The sequence below is a fragment of the Rhinoderma darwinii genome, chromosome 6, assembly GCF_050947455.1.
Source record: "Rhinoderma darwinii isolate aRhiDar2 chromosome 6, aRhiDar2.hap1, whole genome shotgun sequence".
Lineage (NCBI taxonomy): Eukaryota > Metazoa > Chordata > Amphibia > Anura > Rhinodermatidae > Rhinoderma > Rhinoderma darwinii.
This window is the reverse complement of record NC_134692.1, coordinates 68,199,034-68,213,494: the sequence shown is the minus strand read 5'-3', so window position 1 is coordinate 68,213,494 and position 14,461 is coordinate 68,199,034. Positions and strand designations below refer to the sequence as shown.

Here is a 14,461-nt window from a genome sequence, read left to right as displayed (position 1 = left end):
TCTATCTATCTATCTATCTATCACCTATCTATCTATCTATCTATCTATCTATCTATCTATCTATCTATCTATCTATCTATCTATCTATCTATCACCTATCTATCACCTATCTATCTATCTATCTATCTATCTATCTATCTATCTATCTATCTATCTATCTATCTATCTATTTGAGATATACTTATATAATTTATTTACCATTGCTTGCATCTCTGTAGCACTGTACACAGATTGTAATCACTGACATTAGTTCTTGTCTCCAGTGTAACATTATGCAGAAAATGTACCATTAGATGTGATGACATTAACAGATCGATCCTCTTACAATGTAATAAATAGCAATGAAGACAGCTCACCACGTGGGACACCAATAGATCATAGGTTCTGTTATGGAAATGAATTACCATGGTAGTGTCTTGAATGCTCCTTACTATGCAGGCAAATACGATACATTACATGTGGGTAGGAGTATCAAAACCCCTTCCTCATGTAGCGGTAAAAATCTTTGTGGAATTGAGGGCATGCTGCGGATTTTCCAATTTCCAGCAAAGAAATTATGTCACATATTTGTCGCAGATTTTAATAGCGGATTTCGCCATTTGCAATATATCAAATCCGCAAAAAAAATCAAAATGTAACTTGCCAAAGATTTGCTGCAAATTCTGTGGTGGAAAATATCTAACACGTTTGAATTCACCCTTAGGGCATGACCAGACGTGGTGTATTTTTTCCGCCACTGTCCGCATCAATGCCGCACATAATCTGTGTTGCAGATTCTGTTGCGGCTCTGCCTAAAATGGGCATTAAATTGATGCGGACTAGCCGTTGCGTATTGAGGTGAAAGTACTTCCCTTCTCTCTATCAGTGCAGGATAGAGAGAAGGGACAACCCTTTCCCTAGTAAAAGAAATTCATACTTACCCGGCCGTTGCCTTGGTGACGCGTCCCTCTCTTGACATCTAGCCCAACCTCCCTGGATGACGCGGCAGCCCATGTGACCGCTGCAGCCTGTGATTGGCTGCAGCCGTCACTTGGACTGAAACGTGATCCCGGGAGGCCGGACTGGAGGAAGAAGCAGGTAGTTCTCGGTAAGTATGAACTTCTATTTTTTTTACAGGTTGATGTATATTGTGATCGGAAGTCACTGTCCAGGGTGCTGAAACAGTTACTGCCGATCGTTTAACTCTTTCAGCACCCTGGACAGTGACTATTTACTAACGTCGCCTAGCAACGCTCCCGTAATTACGGGTGCACAAACGTAGTCACCCGTAATTACGGGAGCCCCATTGACTTCTATGGGCCTGCCCGTGCCGTAATTAGGGGCGTTTTTACATTAGTGTGCATGGGGCTTCAGTCTGGCTGTAGACCTAGAAATACATAGGTCCAGCCAGAATGAAGAAAGATCATGTTCGTAAAACAAATACGCTACGCAGCACACATAACATCTGCGGACTTCATTGCGGAATTTTGACTCTCCATTGAAGTCAATGGAGAAATTCCGCAATGAGTCCGCAACAAGTTCGCTAGACGTCCACAACAGCCAGTGTATGCTGTGGACACCAAATTCCGCACCGCAGCCTATGCTCCGCAGCGGAATTGTCCGCAACATGTAAACGAACCTAACAAAAATGGTGTGGAAAGCTATGGAGAAACGTGTACGCTGCGGAATTCCACAGCGGACTGTCTGCAGCGGAATTCCAGATCAATTCCGCCATGTCTGGTCATGCCCTTAATGGTCTGTAGGATTTTAGAAAACACCTCATATGTGATTAAATACTTAAAGGCTATGTTTTTTTTACTAAAACAGTGTATTTTTGTGTTTAGTATAACTTTGTAATTGTTTTTATTTATTAAACTGTTGTTTTACTTTTTGAGATACAGCTTCTATGTATCCAGAAATAATAGAGGCTGTATCTTGCTCTGAAACCTCAATCCGCCAGGACTGACGGCTCCGGTTATGAACTTAGATGTACTTAGATGTGATTGATAACAGGTGGTTCCTGCGTGTCACTGAAGCCGTCAGTCCTGCTGACCTGACGGATTCAGGTTTCAGCGCAAGCTACAGCTTCTATGTATCCAGGATGCATGGAAGCTTTATCTCAAAAAGTAAAACAAAATTTTAATAAAAACAAATAACAAAGTTGCACTAAACACTAAAATACACTGTTTTAGTAAAAAATCAAAAAAAGACTCCAAAGGTTTACATAGCTTTTAAGTGCATTACTTTGCATTTATCTACGCAAACCCCTTAACGCAATATGATGTAAATGTACTTCATTAAAATTTCCTCTCTTCCCAGTAGTGATTGACAACTGGGCTCCTGCTGTAATGGCCAGGATCAAAGAAATCTCTGATTCTGTCCTTTATATCTCTTATATAGCACAGTAAATAGAGAGCACAGTATCTAAGGAAGTGTTTCCCAAACTGGATTGCGACCCCCTAGGGGGTCACGAGACACTCACCGATGTCCCATATTCCACTGTATCTTCGTCCTCAGAACGCAGATAAAGTTGAATACAATGGTGGAGAAGGGAGCTGACGGCTCCTTGTTCCAGAGTTATATATGCCGTGTGCGCCTCGGCGCAGACAGGCGTGCTGTAGTGACCACACATGTCTGTGCTGAGCCGCATACTGCACAGACCAGAGGAGCAGAAGGATCTCCTTTACTCGTAGTGGGAACAGGGATAGGTGAGTATTTTTTTTTATTAGGCACTTTCAAGCATTATACCAGGTATAGGGGGGGCCACTGTGGGACAATATACTAAACGGGGCAGCTTTGGGGACATTATACCGTGTGGGAGCAGCTTTGGAGAACTATTCTGTGTGGGGGCAGCTTTAGGGGCGTTATACTGTGTGAGGAGGCACTATAGGGGCATTATACAGTGTGGGGGCAGCATTAGGGGCATTATCCTGTGTGTGGGCAGCTACGGGGCATTATACTGTGGGGGGGGCACTATGGAGCATTATACCATGTGGGGGCAGCAAGAGGGGCATTATACTGTGTGGGAGTCATCTGATTTTGAATGATGTTGACATACGTCAGACAAAATGGGGAAAAGTACAGTAGTGCGGTGTCCCAAACAAAATTCTCAGACAAAAGTGGGTCCCGGCCTCAGGAAGTTTGGGAACCACTAATCTAAGGTGTTTGACGGGCTGACAGTGGGAGACTCCTTCCTATGTTAGAGTAAATTTAATAGCAGAATTGCTTTTTTTTTTTGCATTTCCCCCAAATAAAAATTAATAAAAGCTAATTAATTTATTATATGTAACCCAAAAAAATACATTTTGAAAAAACAACTTGTCCCACACAAATAACAAGCACTCACACACCTACATCAAGAGGAAAAGTAAAAAAAGCCATGGATCTCAGAACGTGACAATGAAAAACAAAAAAATTGATTGGATGTTAATTCCTTCCCGATATTTGTCGTAAGTATTCATAATGGAAATGTAGTGCTTCTCGCACTTTGTCGCATACTTACGACAAATGGATGGCATGGACTCAGAAGCTGGGCCCGTGCCATCAGCCGCGGGTTTCAGCTGTATGTTACAGCTGACACCCTGCTGTATTGGCAGGGACTGAAGTTAGCTCCGATTCCCACCATTAACCTCTTAAATGCAGCGGTCAAAAGCGACCACTGCATTTAAGGGGTTTGTAGCCAATCGCCCCCCCCCCCCCTGTGACGCGATCGTCGTGGCTCCGATGGCTGCAATGACAACTGGAGGCCTAATGCTGACCTCTCGGTCTGCCTAGTACAGAAGCCTCCTAAGCCCTAAGCCCGGAGCAAGGACGGGGCTTAAAATGCTTCCAGTGGGGGGCGTGGCTTGGCAGCCGAGACTGATGGCAGCTTGAACAGAGAGCTCCGGCACCGAGCGACTGACACAGCGTATAAAGCTACTTTCACTTTCTACAAACCTTCCCCCGGTGAAGCAGATTCATCCCTGATGATGACCCGCGGCAAGAGACAGCATCAAAAGCAGGAGAAACTGGAGTTCTTCTTTGATAAAGAGCGGGGAGTGAAAGGCGCGAAATCGGGCAGGTCGCCATCTTCCTCTCACTCTGGGACATCTCCCCCGTCGTGCTCCTCGCCCAGACAAGAGCAACCGGAATCATCACAAGAGGTAGGAGCAGAGGAGGGAAACAGTAGTGCTGGCTGCTATCGACAGCATGCAGAGAGAGAGGGTAGTTTAAACTCTGAGAACAGGCATGTCCCTTCCCCCGAGCGGGCTGATGGTAAAGCTCATGCTCCTGCCCAACAGAAGCAGAAGCTCCAGGAGCAGCCGGGTTCACTATCTGAGGTGAGATCCTCCCCAGCACATGTCAATGCAACGCTGCAGAGTTTTCACACTACTGATGCACCAGCTTCTGGCACTTTACTGAGGGACATGTTGGTAGCGTTTAGTGCATCCATGCACAAAGAATTTGCACAGCTTCTTTTACCAATTCACACCACAGTTAATGAACTAGAAGTGAGAGTTGATCATGTGGAAAATAAAATGGCGGATTTTGCATCCTCTCATAATAATCTGGTCGATTCGCACAATGCTTTATCAGAAGAAATAGAGCAGATCCATATGAAAATCAATGACCTGGAAGATCGCTCTAGGCGAAATAATATTAAATTTCGAGGAATCTCGGAGGAGGTGACACAGCAGGAGATACAACAGTATTTGCAATCCTTCATTAAAGCAATGATGCCTATGTGCTCCCTGCATGACGTTATTATAGATAGAGCTCACAGAATCCCCCGGCCAAAGCATCTGCCAGAGACAACGCCGAGGGATGTTCTGGCGAGAATACATTTCTTCCACATTAAGGAGTATCTTATGGATATTGCAAGGAAAACAAAAGATCTTCCAACTCCGTATCAGCATGTGAAGTTATATGCGGACCTATCTGCAGCTACGCTACGCTTGAGGAGGCAACTTGCGCCCATTACGACCGTACTACGTGATCAAAAAGTGGCATATCGTTGGGGATTCCCGGTCAAAATCCTGATTCTACGCCAGGGGACTATGCATTCTATTTCATCACTGGAGGAAGGTGCTAAATTACTGCAGATGTGGAATCTTCCAGCACCAGAGAAAAGTGGAGATAATGGAAGATCATCGACTCATATACATCAAGAATGGCATACCGTGACACATGGAAGACGCACCAAGCATTGAACTCTGTTCGCTACTTCAAATGGTGCATTGAGAGTTCTCTGACCCTCTCGGTGTGTAACCGTGAGTGGGTACCCGTTTCTATGGATACAGCAGATGAGGCTGTATATGTTTTACCATTTTCTTTTGTTCATCTTTGTTATTGTTTCACAGGTTTGTTTTTTTTCTTTTGGGCATTGCAGGATGTATAAAACGGAAAGATTTTGTGTACGCAGAGTAATGGGTGTGAATTCAAAGAAGGGTCTCTATTCCAACGAAGTGTACCTTTTCTTAGAGAGCATATCTAGGTACCGATTATCTTCTAAAGCTTTTTATGCAGATGTAATGATGGTAGTAATATCTGGTATTTATAGTCCTCATGGTTCTTAAATTTCTTTCTTTAAATGTCAAAGGACTGAATAGTCCGCATAAACGCTCGTATATGTGGAAAGAGGCTATCCAATCCAGGGGAGATGTATTGTGTGCGCAAGAAACGCACATCATTGCTAAGGATGCACATAGACTCAAACATTATAAGTTCCCGTGTATTATACAATCACACCACAATAAAAAACAACGAGGCGTAATGTTGGCAATTAAAGACACAGTCGCTCATAAGTCTATTGAGACAATTGTAGATCCAAATGGCAGATTTATCATACATGTCTGCAATTTGAACAACACTCTGTACACACTGGGGGTGGTGTATGCCCCTAACCAGCATCAAATCCGGTTCTTGGGTAAATTTTTTCGGAAACTTAAAAAAGTTCAACAAGGTCATTTAGTCATGTGTGGAGATTTTAATACTATCCACGATAAGGCTCTGGACTCTACAGCGGAGCAGAGATCGGCCTCCCAACCCTTGGGCGCATTTTTACACACGAATGAGTTATATGACATATGGCGCATTCACCATGAAAATGAGAGGGATTATAAATTTTTCTCCTCCGCACATGCAACCTATTCACGCATAGACATGTTTTTGATACAGAAGTCCTTGTTGCATACTGTTACTAACACTACCATTGACCTTATTAAATGGTCAGATCATGCCTCCATATCACTTCAAATCGAAGAATCCTATGTGGCATCCAATACGTCTTTATGGCGATGTAATCCCTTCCTATTAGCCCACACGGAATATAGAACTGAGATAGAATCGGCCTTAAAAGAATACTTCCAGTTAAATGTGGGTTCAGTTACTAGCCCCTTCACAATTTGGAATGCTCATAAAGCCATAATCAGGGGAGTATTCATTAAATTAGGACACAGAGCTAAGGTAGAAAGGGAAAAAAAGATGCAAGATATCATGCAGAACATCCGTACATTAGAAGATCTAAACAAATCTTCAGTATCCGCAGAACAGGTGTCACAACTTAGAGATCTACGAATACAATTGAGAGATTGTTTACTACATGAATATGAAAAATCCCTCACCAGACTTAAAGCCCAGTACTACTCACAAAATAATAAAGCAGGCAGATTACTGGCTCAACGGTTAAAGGCAAAATCATATAAGACTAGGATCCCCTTTTTATATCGAAGATCTACACAGTCCAAGATATATGACCCCCGAGATATAGCCAATGAGTTTATGGAATTTTACTCTAGTCTTTACAATTTGGATGGGTCTTCAAATTCCCCATCTGTCCCTGTGACTTCTATTAGCCAATTTCTAACAAAATTAAACCTACCTATCCTTCCTAAACGACAGCTGGAGGCCCTAAATTCCCCGATACAACTGTCGGAAATAGAAGACATTGTTAAAGCACTTCCCTTGCAGAAAGCACCAGGTCCAGATGGCCTCACAAATTGCTACTATCAAACATTTATAGATATTCTGATCCCTCATTTGCATAATACTCTAACACAGGCCTTTAAAGAGGGCTCATTTCCAAAAGAAATGCTTTCAGCTCTAATCATAACACTTCCAAAGCCTGGGAAATCCCCAGATATCCCGCAAAACTTTAGACCAATATCGTTACTTAATACAGATCTCAAAATATATGCAAAACTTTTGGCTAACCGACTGGCACCATTAATACCCTCCCTGATAGGAGGAGATCAAGTAGGATTTGTGAAGGGCAGACAAATAACTGAGAATACCAGAAGGGTTCTGGATATATTGGACTATGTCCAGGGCTCAAAGGAAGCCTCAGTGATGGTGACACTAGATGCTGAAAAAGCGTTCGACCGAGTGCGTTGGTCATTTGCCTTCTCGGTGTTGGAGACTATGGGCATAAAAGGTGGGATATTGCAGGCTATCAAGGCGTTATACTCTGCACCTTCCGCGAGAGTGTATGTTAATGGGGCACTCTCAGATAACTTTGATATTTCTAATGGGACTAGGCAGGGGTGTCCACTTTCCCCCTTGATATTCATACTATCAATAGAACCGCTAGCTCAAGCGATTAGACTGAACAAAGATATCACTGGGGTTTGCATAGGAAATAGACAACATCGCATTTCGTTGTTCGCAGATGACATCATGCTGACACTGGAACACCCGGAGAAGTCTTTAGAGACAGCACTAAACATTATTAAAGAATTTGGGACACTATCTCTTCATAAAGTTAATGAGAATAAATCTCAAATTTTACCGTTTAACATTCCTCTGGATACTCAATCACTTAAATGTAAGTTTCCCATGGATTGGCAATCACACCATGTTACCTATCTAGGTATAGCAGTTACTAACTCTATACCTGCGTTATATAAATATAATTATATCCCACTGTTAAAAACCATTGAACAAGATATGTTGTTGTACAATAAATCCGAAATATCCTGGGTGGGTCGCATAGCGGCCTTTAAAATGCTAATTCTACCAAAAATGCTGTATATATTTAGAACGGTCCCTATTAAACTACCGAGTTCCTTCTTCAATAAGGTGCAGAAACTGTTGAATACATTTATTTGGAAGCCGGGAAGACCCAGAATCGCTTCCTCGATCTTGAGTAGAGATAAAAAATGTGGAGGTTTGAGTCTACCCAATATTCAAGATTATTTTTGTGCAACTCAAGTCTCGCTCTTAAGAAACTGGTGGACAGGTGATGTCTCACAACATTGGATACATATTGAGACTTTTTGGGCACCTAGCCATAACTTGAGGGCTTTACTATTGGCTTCACTAATGCCCATAGCCATACCTACCTCTCTTCCTTACTTTCTACATACTTCCTTGCATTATTGGAAACAGTTTCATTCACGTAGTCCGAATACAAAGTTTTCAATTCAGAAGGTAACACCTATCGAGACTTTCTGCATAGCCTTAAGCGATATGGATTTGAGACCCTGGAAAGAAAGAGGCATTGTATACCTCAATGATATGATGGAAGAGGCTCAATTAGCTCCATATTCCGATATAACACACAAATATGGCATCTCCCATAAAGATTTCTATAAGTATTTAAGAATAAGACACCTCCTATCTACCGGAGACTATACTCAATTAACAGCCAACGAGGAGGTGTTTCAACTATGGTCAGCCCCATCAAGTACTCCAGTCCGCCTTAGACCTATTTACTCACTCATGGGTTCAAAGTCCTTATTTCTTAAAACGTCTCCATTCCTGGCATGGGAGAAGGAATTGAAACAGGTCTTTGAAACATCCCAGTGGAAATTCTCTTTGAAATTCATCACTACTACTTTTACATGCGTCTCGCATTACGAGTCTGCTATCAAGACGGTACTGCGTTGGTATTATACGCCTGATAGGTTGAGCCATATATATCCTAATTCTTCCAATCTATGTTGGAGAGGATGTGGACATAGGGGCACACTGCTTCATATATTGTGGGCATGTCCTTATCTTCAGTCCTTGTGGTCCTCGATATTCAGAACTATTTCCCGAATATGTAAAACTAATTTGCACACATCACCGTCTCTGGCACTCCTTTTACTGGGTCTTGAGGAGATACCAAGGGAGTTTAGGGTGCTGGTTGCTCATTTTTTATTAGCTACCAAATTAGCAATAACCAGATACTGGAGGAGTACAACCATTCCGTCCATTGATGAGATTCATACTATGCTGAATGTTACGTGTGCTTATGAAAAAATGATAGCATATAAAACTCACAGATTTACAAGATTCACAGAGGAATGGAGGGGGTGGTTGCTTCTTCCTCAGAACTGTATATTTCCATGATGCTTAGGGGTTGCCTGGGAAGCTATAGGCCCAAGAATTAAATATGTAATTACTCTATCTTAAGCATAATTTTTTGATGCAGTTGTTTGTTTTGATAAACTTTATGTGATGATGAGTATGTTATTCTTGTCCTTGCAATGCATAATTTGTACTGAAAATTTTTTCAATAAAAAACAATGTTGATTAAAATGCTTCCAGTGGCGACAGGCAGCTGGCACAGGCTCAGAAGCTGAGCCTGGGTCATCAACAGCGGGTGTCAGCTGTATGTTACAGCTGACACCATGCTGTAATGGCAGGGACCAGAGATAGCTCCAATCCCCACTATTAACCCCTTAGATGCATCAATCAAAAGTGATTGCTGCACCTAAGTGGTTTGTAGCAAATCGGCACCCCTACAACGCAATTGCGGGGGTGCCAATGGCTGCTATGGCAACAGGAGGTCTAACAATGGCCTTCTGTTCTGCCAATTACAAAAGCCGATTAGTCCCTGCTCGGAGCCGGAGCCTAACAGGCTTGCTGTCAGTGAACTACTGACAGTTCTAATACATTGCACTACATGGGTAGTGCAATGTATTAAACAGCAATGAAACAGTTGGACCTTCAAGTCCCCTAGCGGGACTAAAAAACAAAAAGTGAAAATAAAACAAATCAAATTTAACTATATCCCCTTTTCCCTTATCAAGTGCTTTACTATTAAAATAAATACATAAACTATACATACTCGGTATGTAAAGGCGTGAACTATAAAACTATTATGTTATTTATCCTGCACAGTAAACGCTGTAAACAAAAATGCATTATTTTTACAAAAGTAACTTTATTGTGCAAAAAGTTGTAAAAGCACTATAAATCTGGCATAGCTGGAATTGTACTGACCCATAGAATAAAGATAACATGTCATTTATAACGCATGGGGAACACTGTATAAAAAAATTGCTATGCCAGAATTGCTATTTTTTGGTCACTTTACCTCCCAAAAAAACTAGGATAAGAAGTGATCAAAAAGTTGCATGTACCTCAAAATGGTACCAATTAAAACCACATCTCATTCTGCAAAAAGAGCCCTCATACCACTATGTCTTTGAAAAAATAAAATAAGTTAAGGCTCCCATAAGTCAGGATAGAAAAAATATGCAGTTGTGCAGGCCCGAGGGGAACATTACTTCTGTTTCAAGAGGCAACTTATCAAGGCCAAAAAATGAGGGAACCAGGAAGGGGAGGGCTCAAACATATCTGCTGGAAGCCAGGGTGCCCGTATTAAACCAGGACAACACTTTCCCAACAAAATTCCCCAAATTGCAAAGGTGCGGAGTGTGGACCAAATGGGGTATAAGGAAGGACCTTATATCAGTGCGACAATGGCCTGCGCATAAAGGATTGCTTCACAGCGTAACACACATCTATGGATTATTTTGTTTTTTTTTACCCCATTATTATACCACCTGACTATGCCCCTGATGTACGCTGCCCATCTTACATAAGCCCCCACATTATAAACTGAAATACCAGTAATACTCCAAACAAAACTACTACCAAGCAAAATCCGCTCTCCAAAAGCTTACTGGCGCTTCCTCATTTCTGAGCCCAACACTGTGCCCAAACGGCAGTTTACTTCCACACATATGACATCGACATACCCCGGAAGAAACCTTTTAACAATTTTTGAGGTGTGTGTAACCAGTACCACAAACTGGGTAAAGCATATTAGCCACTGAAATAGAATATCTAGGGAAAAATTGCAATTTTTACTTTGCACCATCCGCAGCACAATTATTTATGGAAAAGACCTGTGGGGTCAAAATGCTCACTACACCCTTTAATAAATGCCTTGAGGGGTGTAGTTTCCAAAATGGGGGTCACTTCTCACGCTTTTCTTTTATTATTTCACATCAGAGCACTGCAATTATGAACCAATACTTTGTAAATCGCCAAATTAGGCTTAAATTTTGCATGGTACGCTTTCACTCATGAGCCCTGTTGAATGTACAGGAAAAGATTGGGGCCACATGTAGGGTGTTTCTAAATCTGGGAAACACAGCATAACAATTAGACAGCTGTCTTTTCATGGTGGAACAAGCTGGGCACCACATATTGGACACTGAAATGGCATATCTACGGAAAAATTGCCATTTTCACTCTGAAACTTCGAGTGCACACTAATTTTCGGGAAATCTCCTGTGGGGTTCACATGCTCACTACACCCCTACGTGAATACCTTGAGGGGTGTAGTTTCCAAAATGAGGTCACTTCTGTGGGGTTTCCACTGTTTTGGTCCAAAAGGGGCTTTGCCAATGCGACTTGGCACTCAGAAACCGATCAAGCAAAATCTGCATTCCAAAAGCCAAATGGTGCTTCTTCCCTTCTGAGCCCCGATGTGTGTCCAAACAGCAGTTTATGACCACATATGGGGTATTTCTGCACTCGGGTAAAATTGCTTTACAACTGTTGGTGTTCTTTTTCTGCTTTTATTTGTTAAGAATATGAAACATTTTGAGCTAAATCTACATCTTATTGGAAAAAAAATATATAATTTTTATTTTCACTGCCCAATTCTAATAAAATTGATGGAACATGTTTATTTGTCTTTCTCTGGTAAAACCTTCTGTATTACAGAAAAAAATTACTAAAATGGAATTGCTTAAAAAACAATTAAATGTGTACATTTTACCTCCACATTGCTTTAATTCCTGTGAAACGCCTAAAGGGTTAAGAAACTTTCGAAATGCTGTTTTGAATACTTTGATGGGTGCAGTTTTTTAAAATGAGATGATTCATGGGAGTTTATAATATATAGGCCCTTCAAAGCCACTTCAGAACTGTACTGGTCGCTAAGAAAATAAATAGGCTTTCTAAATTTTCTTGAAAATGTGAGAAATTTCTGCTAAACTTATAAGCCTTGTAACATCCTATAAAAATTAAAAGGATGTTCAAAAAACAATGCCAACATAAAGTAGACGTACGGAAAATGTTAATTAGTTACTATTTTGTGTGGTATAACTGGCTGCCTTACAAGCAGATGTATTTAAAGTTCGAAAAATGTTTATGTTTGCAAAGTTTCACAAAATTTTGTTTTTTTCACAAATAAATACTGAATGTATCGACCAAATTTTACCTCTCACATAGAGTACAAAGTGTCACGAGAAAGCAATCTCAGAATCGCTTGAAAACGTAAAAGCATTCCAAGTTATTACCACATAAAGTGACAGATTTGAAAAATAAGACTGTCAGGAAGGTCAAAAGTGGCTGCAGCGGGAAGGGGTTAAAGTCAATGGACACATTTCATGCCTTTTTTTGTCATAAATGTATGTTGTAGGTGTTTTTAAAGTTTCTTTAATTTAACTTTTCTTAAGAATGTTTAATCATTTTTCAGATGCAGCATCTATGGATCCTCTATGCATAGTAGCTGCATCATTTGCTATCAGCCAATTCCGTCAGTGAACTGAACTGATGGCTCAGCTGAGTGTGGGTCCTGTGTTTCTCTAACACACAGGATCACCACAATATTGATTACATCTATAGTGATTCTGTGTGTTTGAGACACACGGGACCCATTCTCAGCCGAGCCATATGTTCAGTTCACTGATGGAATCAACTGATAGCGAATGATGCAGCTTCTATGTATAGAAAATACATAGAAGCTGCATCTGAAAAACAATTGAAATTTTTTAATAAGTCAAATTAAAAAACTTAAAAAAAACACCTAAAACATACATTTAATAATAATAATTTAAAAAAAGGTCTACAAAAATTGTCCATAGCTTTTAACCCCCTTCCCCACATTTGTTGTATGGATACATCATGGAAAGCTAGTGCTTCCCACATTATGCCGTATCCATATGAGGAATGGTGGACACCGGCTCAGAAGCGAAGTCAGTGCCACCATCCCCAGGTGTCGGCTGCATGTTATAGCTGACACACTGGGGTAATGGCGAGTACCGAAGTTTGCTCTTATCCCCGCCACTAACCACTTATATGCAGTGGTCAAAAGAGATCGCTGCATTTAAGGTGTTTGCAGTTCAACCTAACACTGGCCTCCCGGTATGCCTAGTATGGAAGACTTTCACACCGCGACCAGAGGCCGGGCCTAAAAGGCTTCCGTAGTCGCCGGCAAGATGGCGCCATCTCAGGAGCTGAGCCGGCGTCATCAGCGGTGGATGTCAGCTGTATGTTACAGCTGACATCCACCTGTAATTGCTGTAACCGGAGTTAACTCAGATTCCTGCAATTAACCACTTAGATGAAGCGATCGCTGCATCTTAGTGGTTGGCAGCAGATCGGCAGCTCTGCCCTGCAATAGCAGGACTGCCGACTGCTGCTATTGCAATAGAAGGCCTAACAATGGCCTCCTGCTTTGCCATTACTGAAGCCGATTAGGCCCCGCCCGGTGGTGAAGCCTAATCGGCTTGCTGTCAGTGAATGACTGACAGATCTAATCCATTGCACTACATAGATTCTTTTTCTAATACATTTTACTACCTAACAGTTGGACCTTCAAGTCCCCTAGTGGGACTAAAGAAAAGTGAAAAAAAAGTGTAAAAAAAGTAAACATAAAGTTGTTAAAAGTAAAATAAATGTTTCAAGCAATAAAATAAAACACAATTGCCCTTTTTCCCTTATCAAGTTTTTTATTATTGAGAAAAACGACAAAAACATACATATTTGGTACCGCCACGTCCGTAATCGTCTGAGCTATAAAAATATTATGTTATTTATGCCACGCGTTGAACGGCGTAAAAAAATAACGTAAGAAACATTGCCAGAATTTCTGTTTTTTGGTCACTTTGCCCTACAAAAATTGGAATAAAAAGTGATCAAAAAGTTGCATGTATCCAAAAATGGTACCAATACCAACTACAGCTTGTCCCGTAAAAAAACAGTTCTTATACAGCTCCGTCGATGAAAAAATTTAAAAGTTATGGTTCTCAGAACATGGCGACAGAAAAAAGACATTCTTTTCACTAAAGTAATTTTATTGTTCAAAAATTTGTAAAACATAAAAAAGTGCTATAAATTAGGTATCGCCGGAATCGGACTGACCCGCAGAATAAACTGAACATGTAATTTATGATGCGTAGTGAACGCTGTATAAAAAAACTAAAAAACAATGCCAGAATTGCTGTTTTTTGGTCACCTTGCCTCCCAAAAAATAGGATCAAAAGTGATCCAAAAG

General features: G+C 41.1%; 1 protein-coding gene across 3 annotated transcripts in view; it reads right to left on the bottom strand.

Annotated features, from left to right (window-relative positions):
* GULP1 (GULP PTB domain containing engulfment adaptor 1) overlaps positions 1–14,461 on the bottom strand; it is a 590,342-nt gene that overhangs the window by 244,889 nt on the left and 330,992 nt on the right. The gene's annotated exons all lie outside the window — the stretch shown is intronic.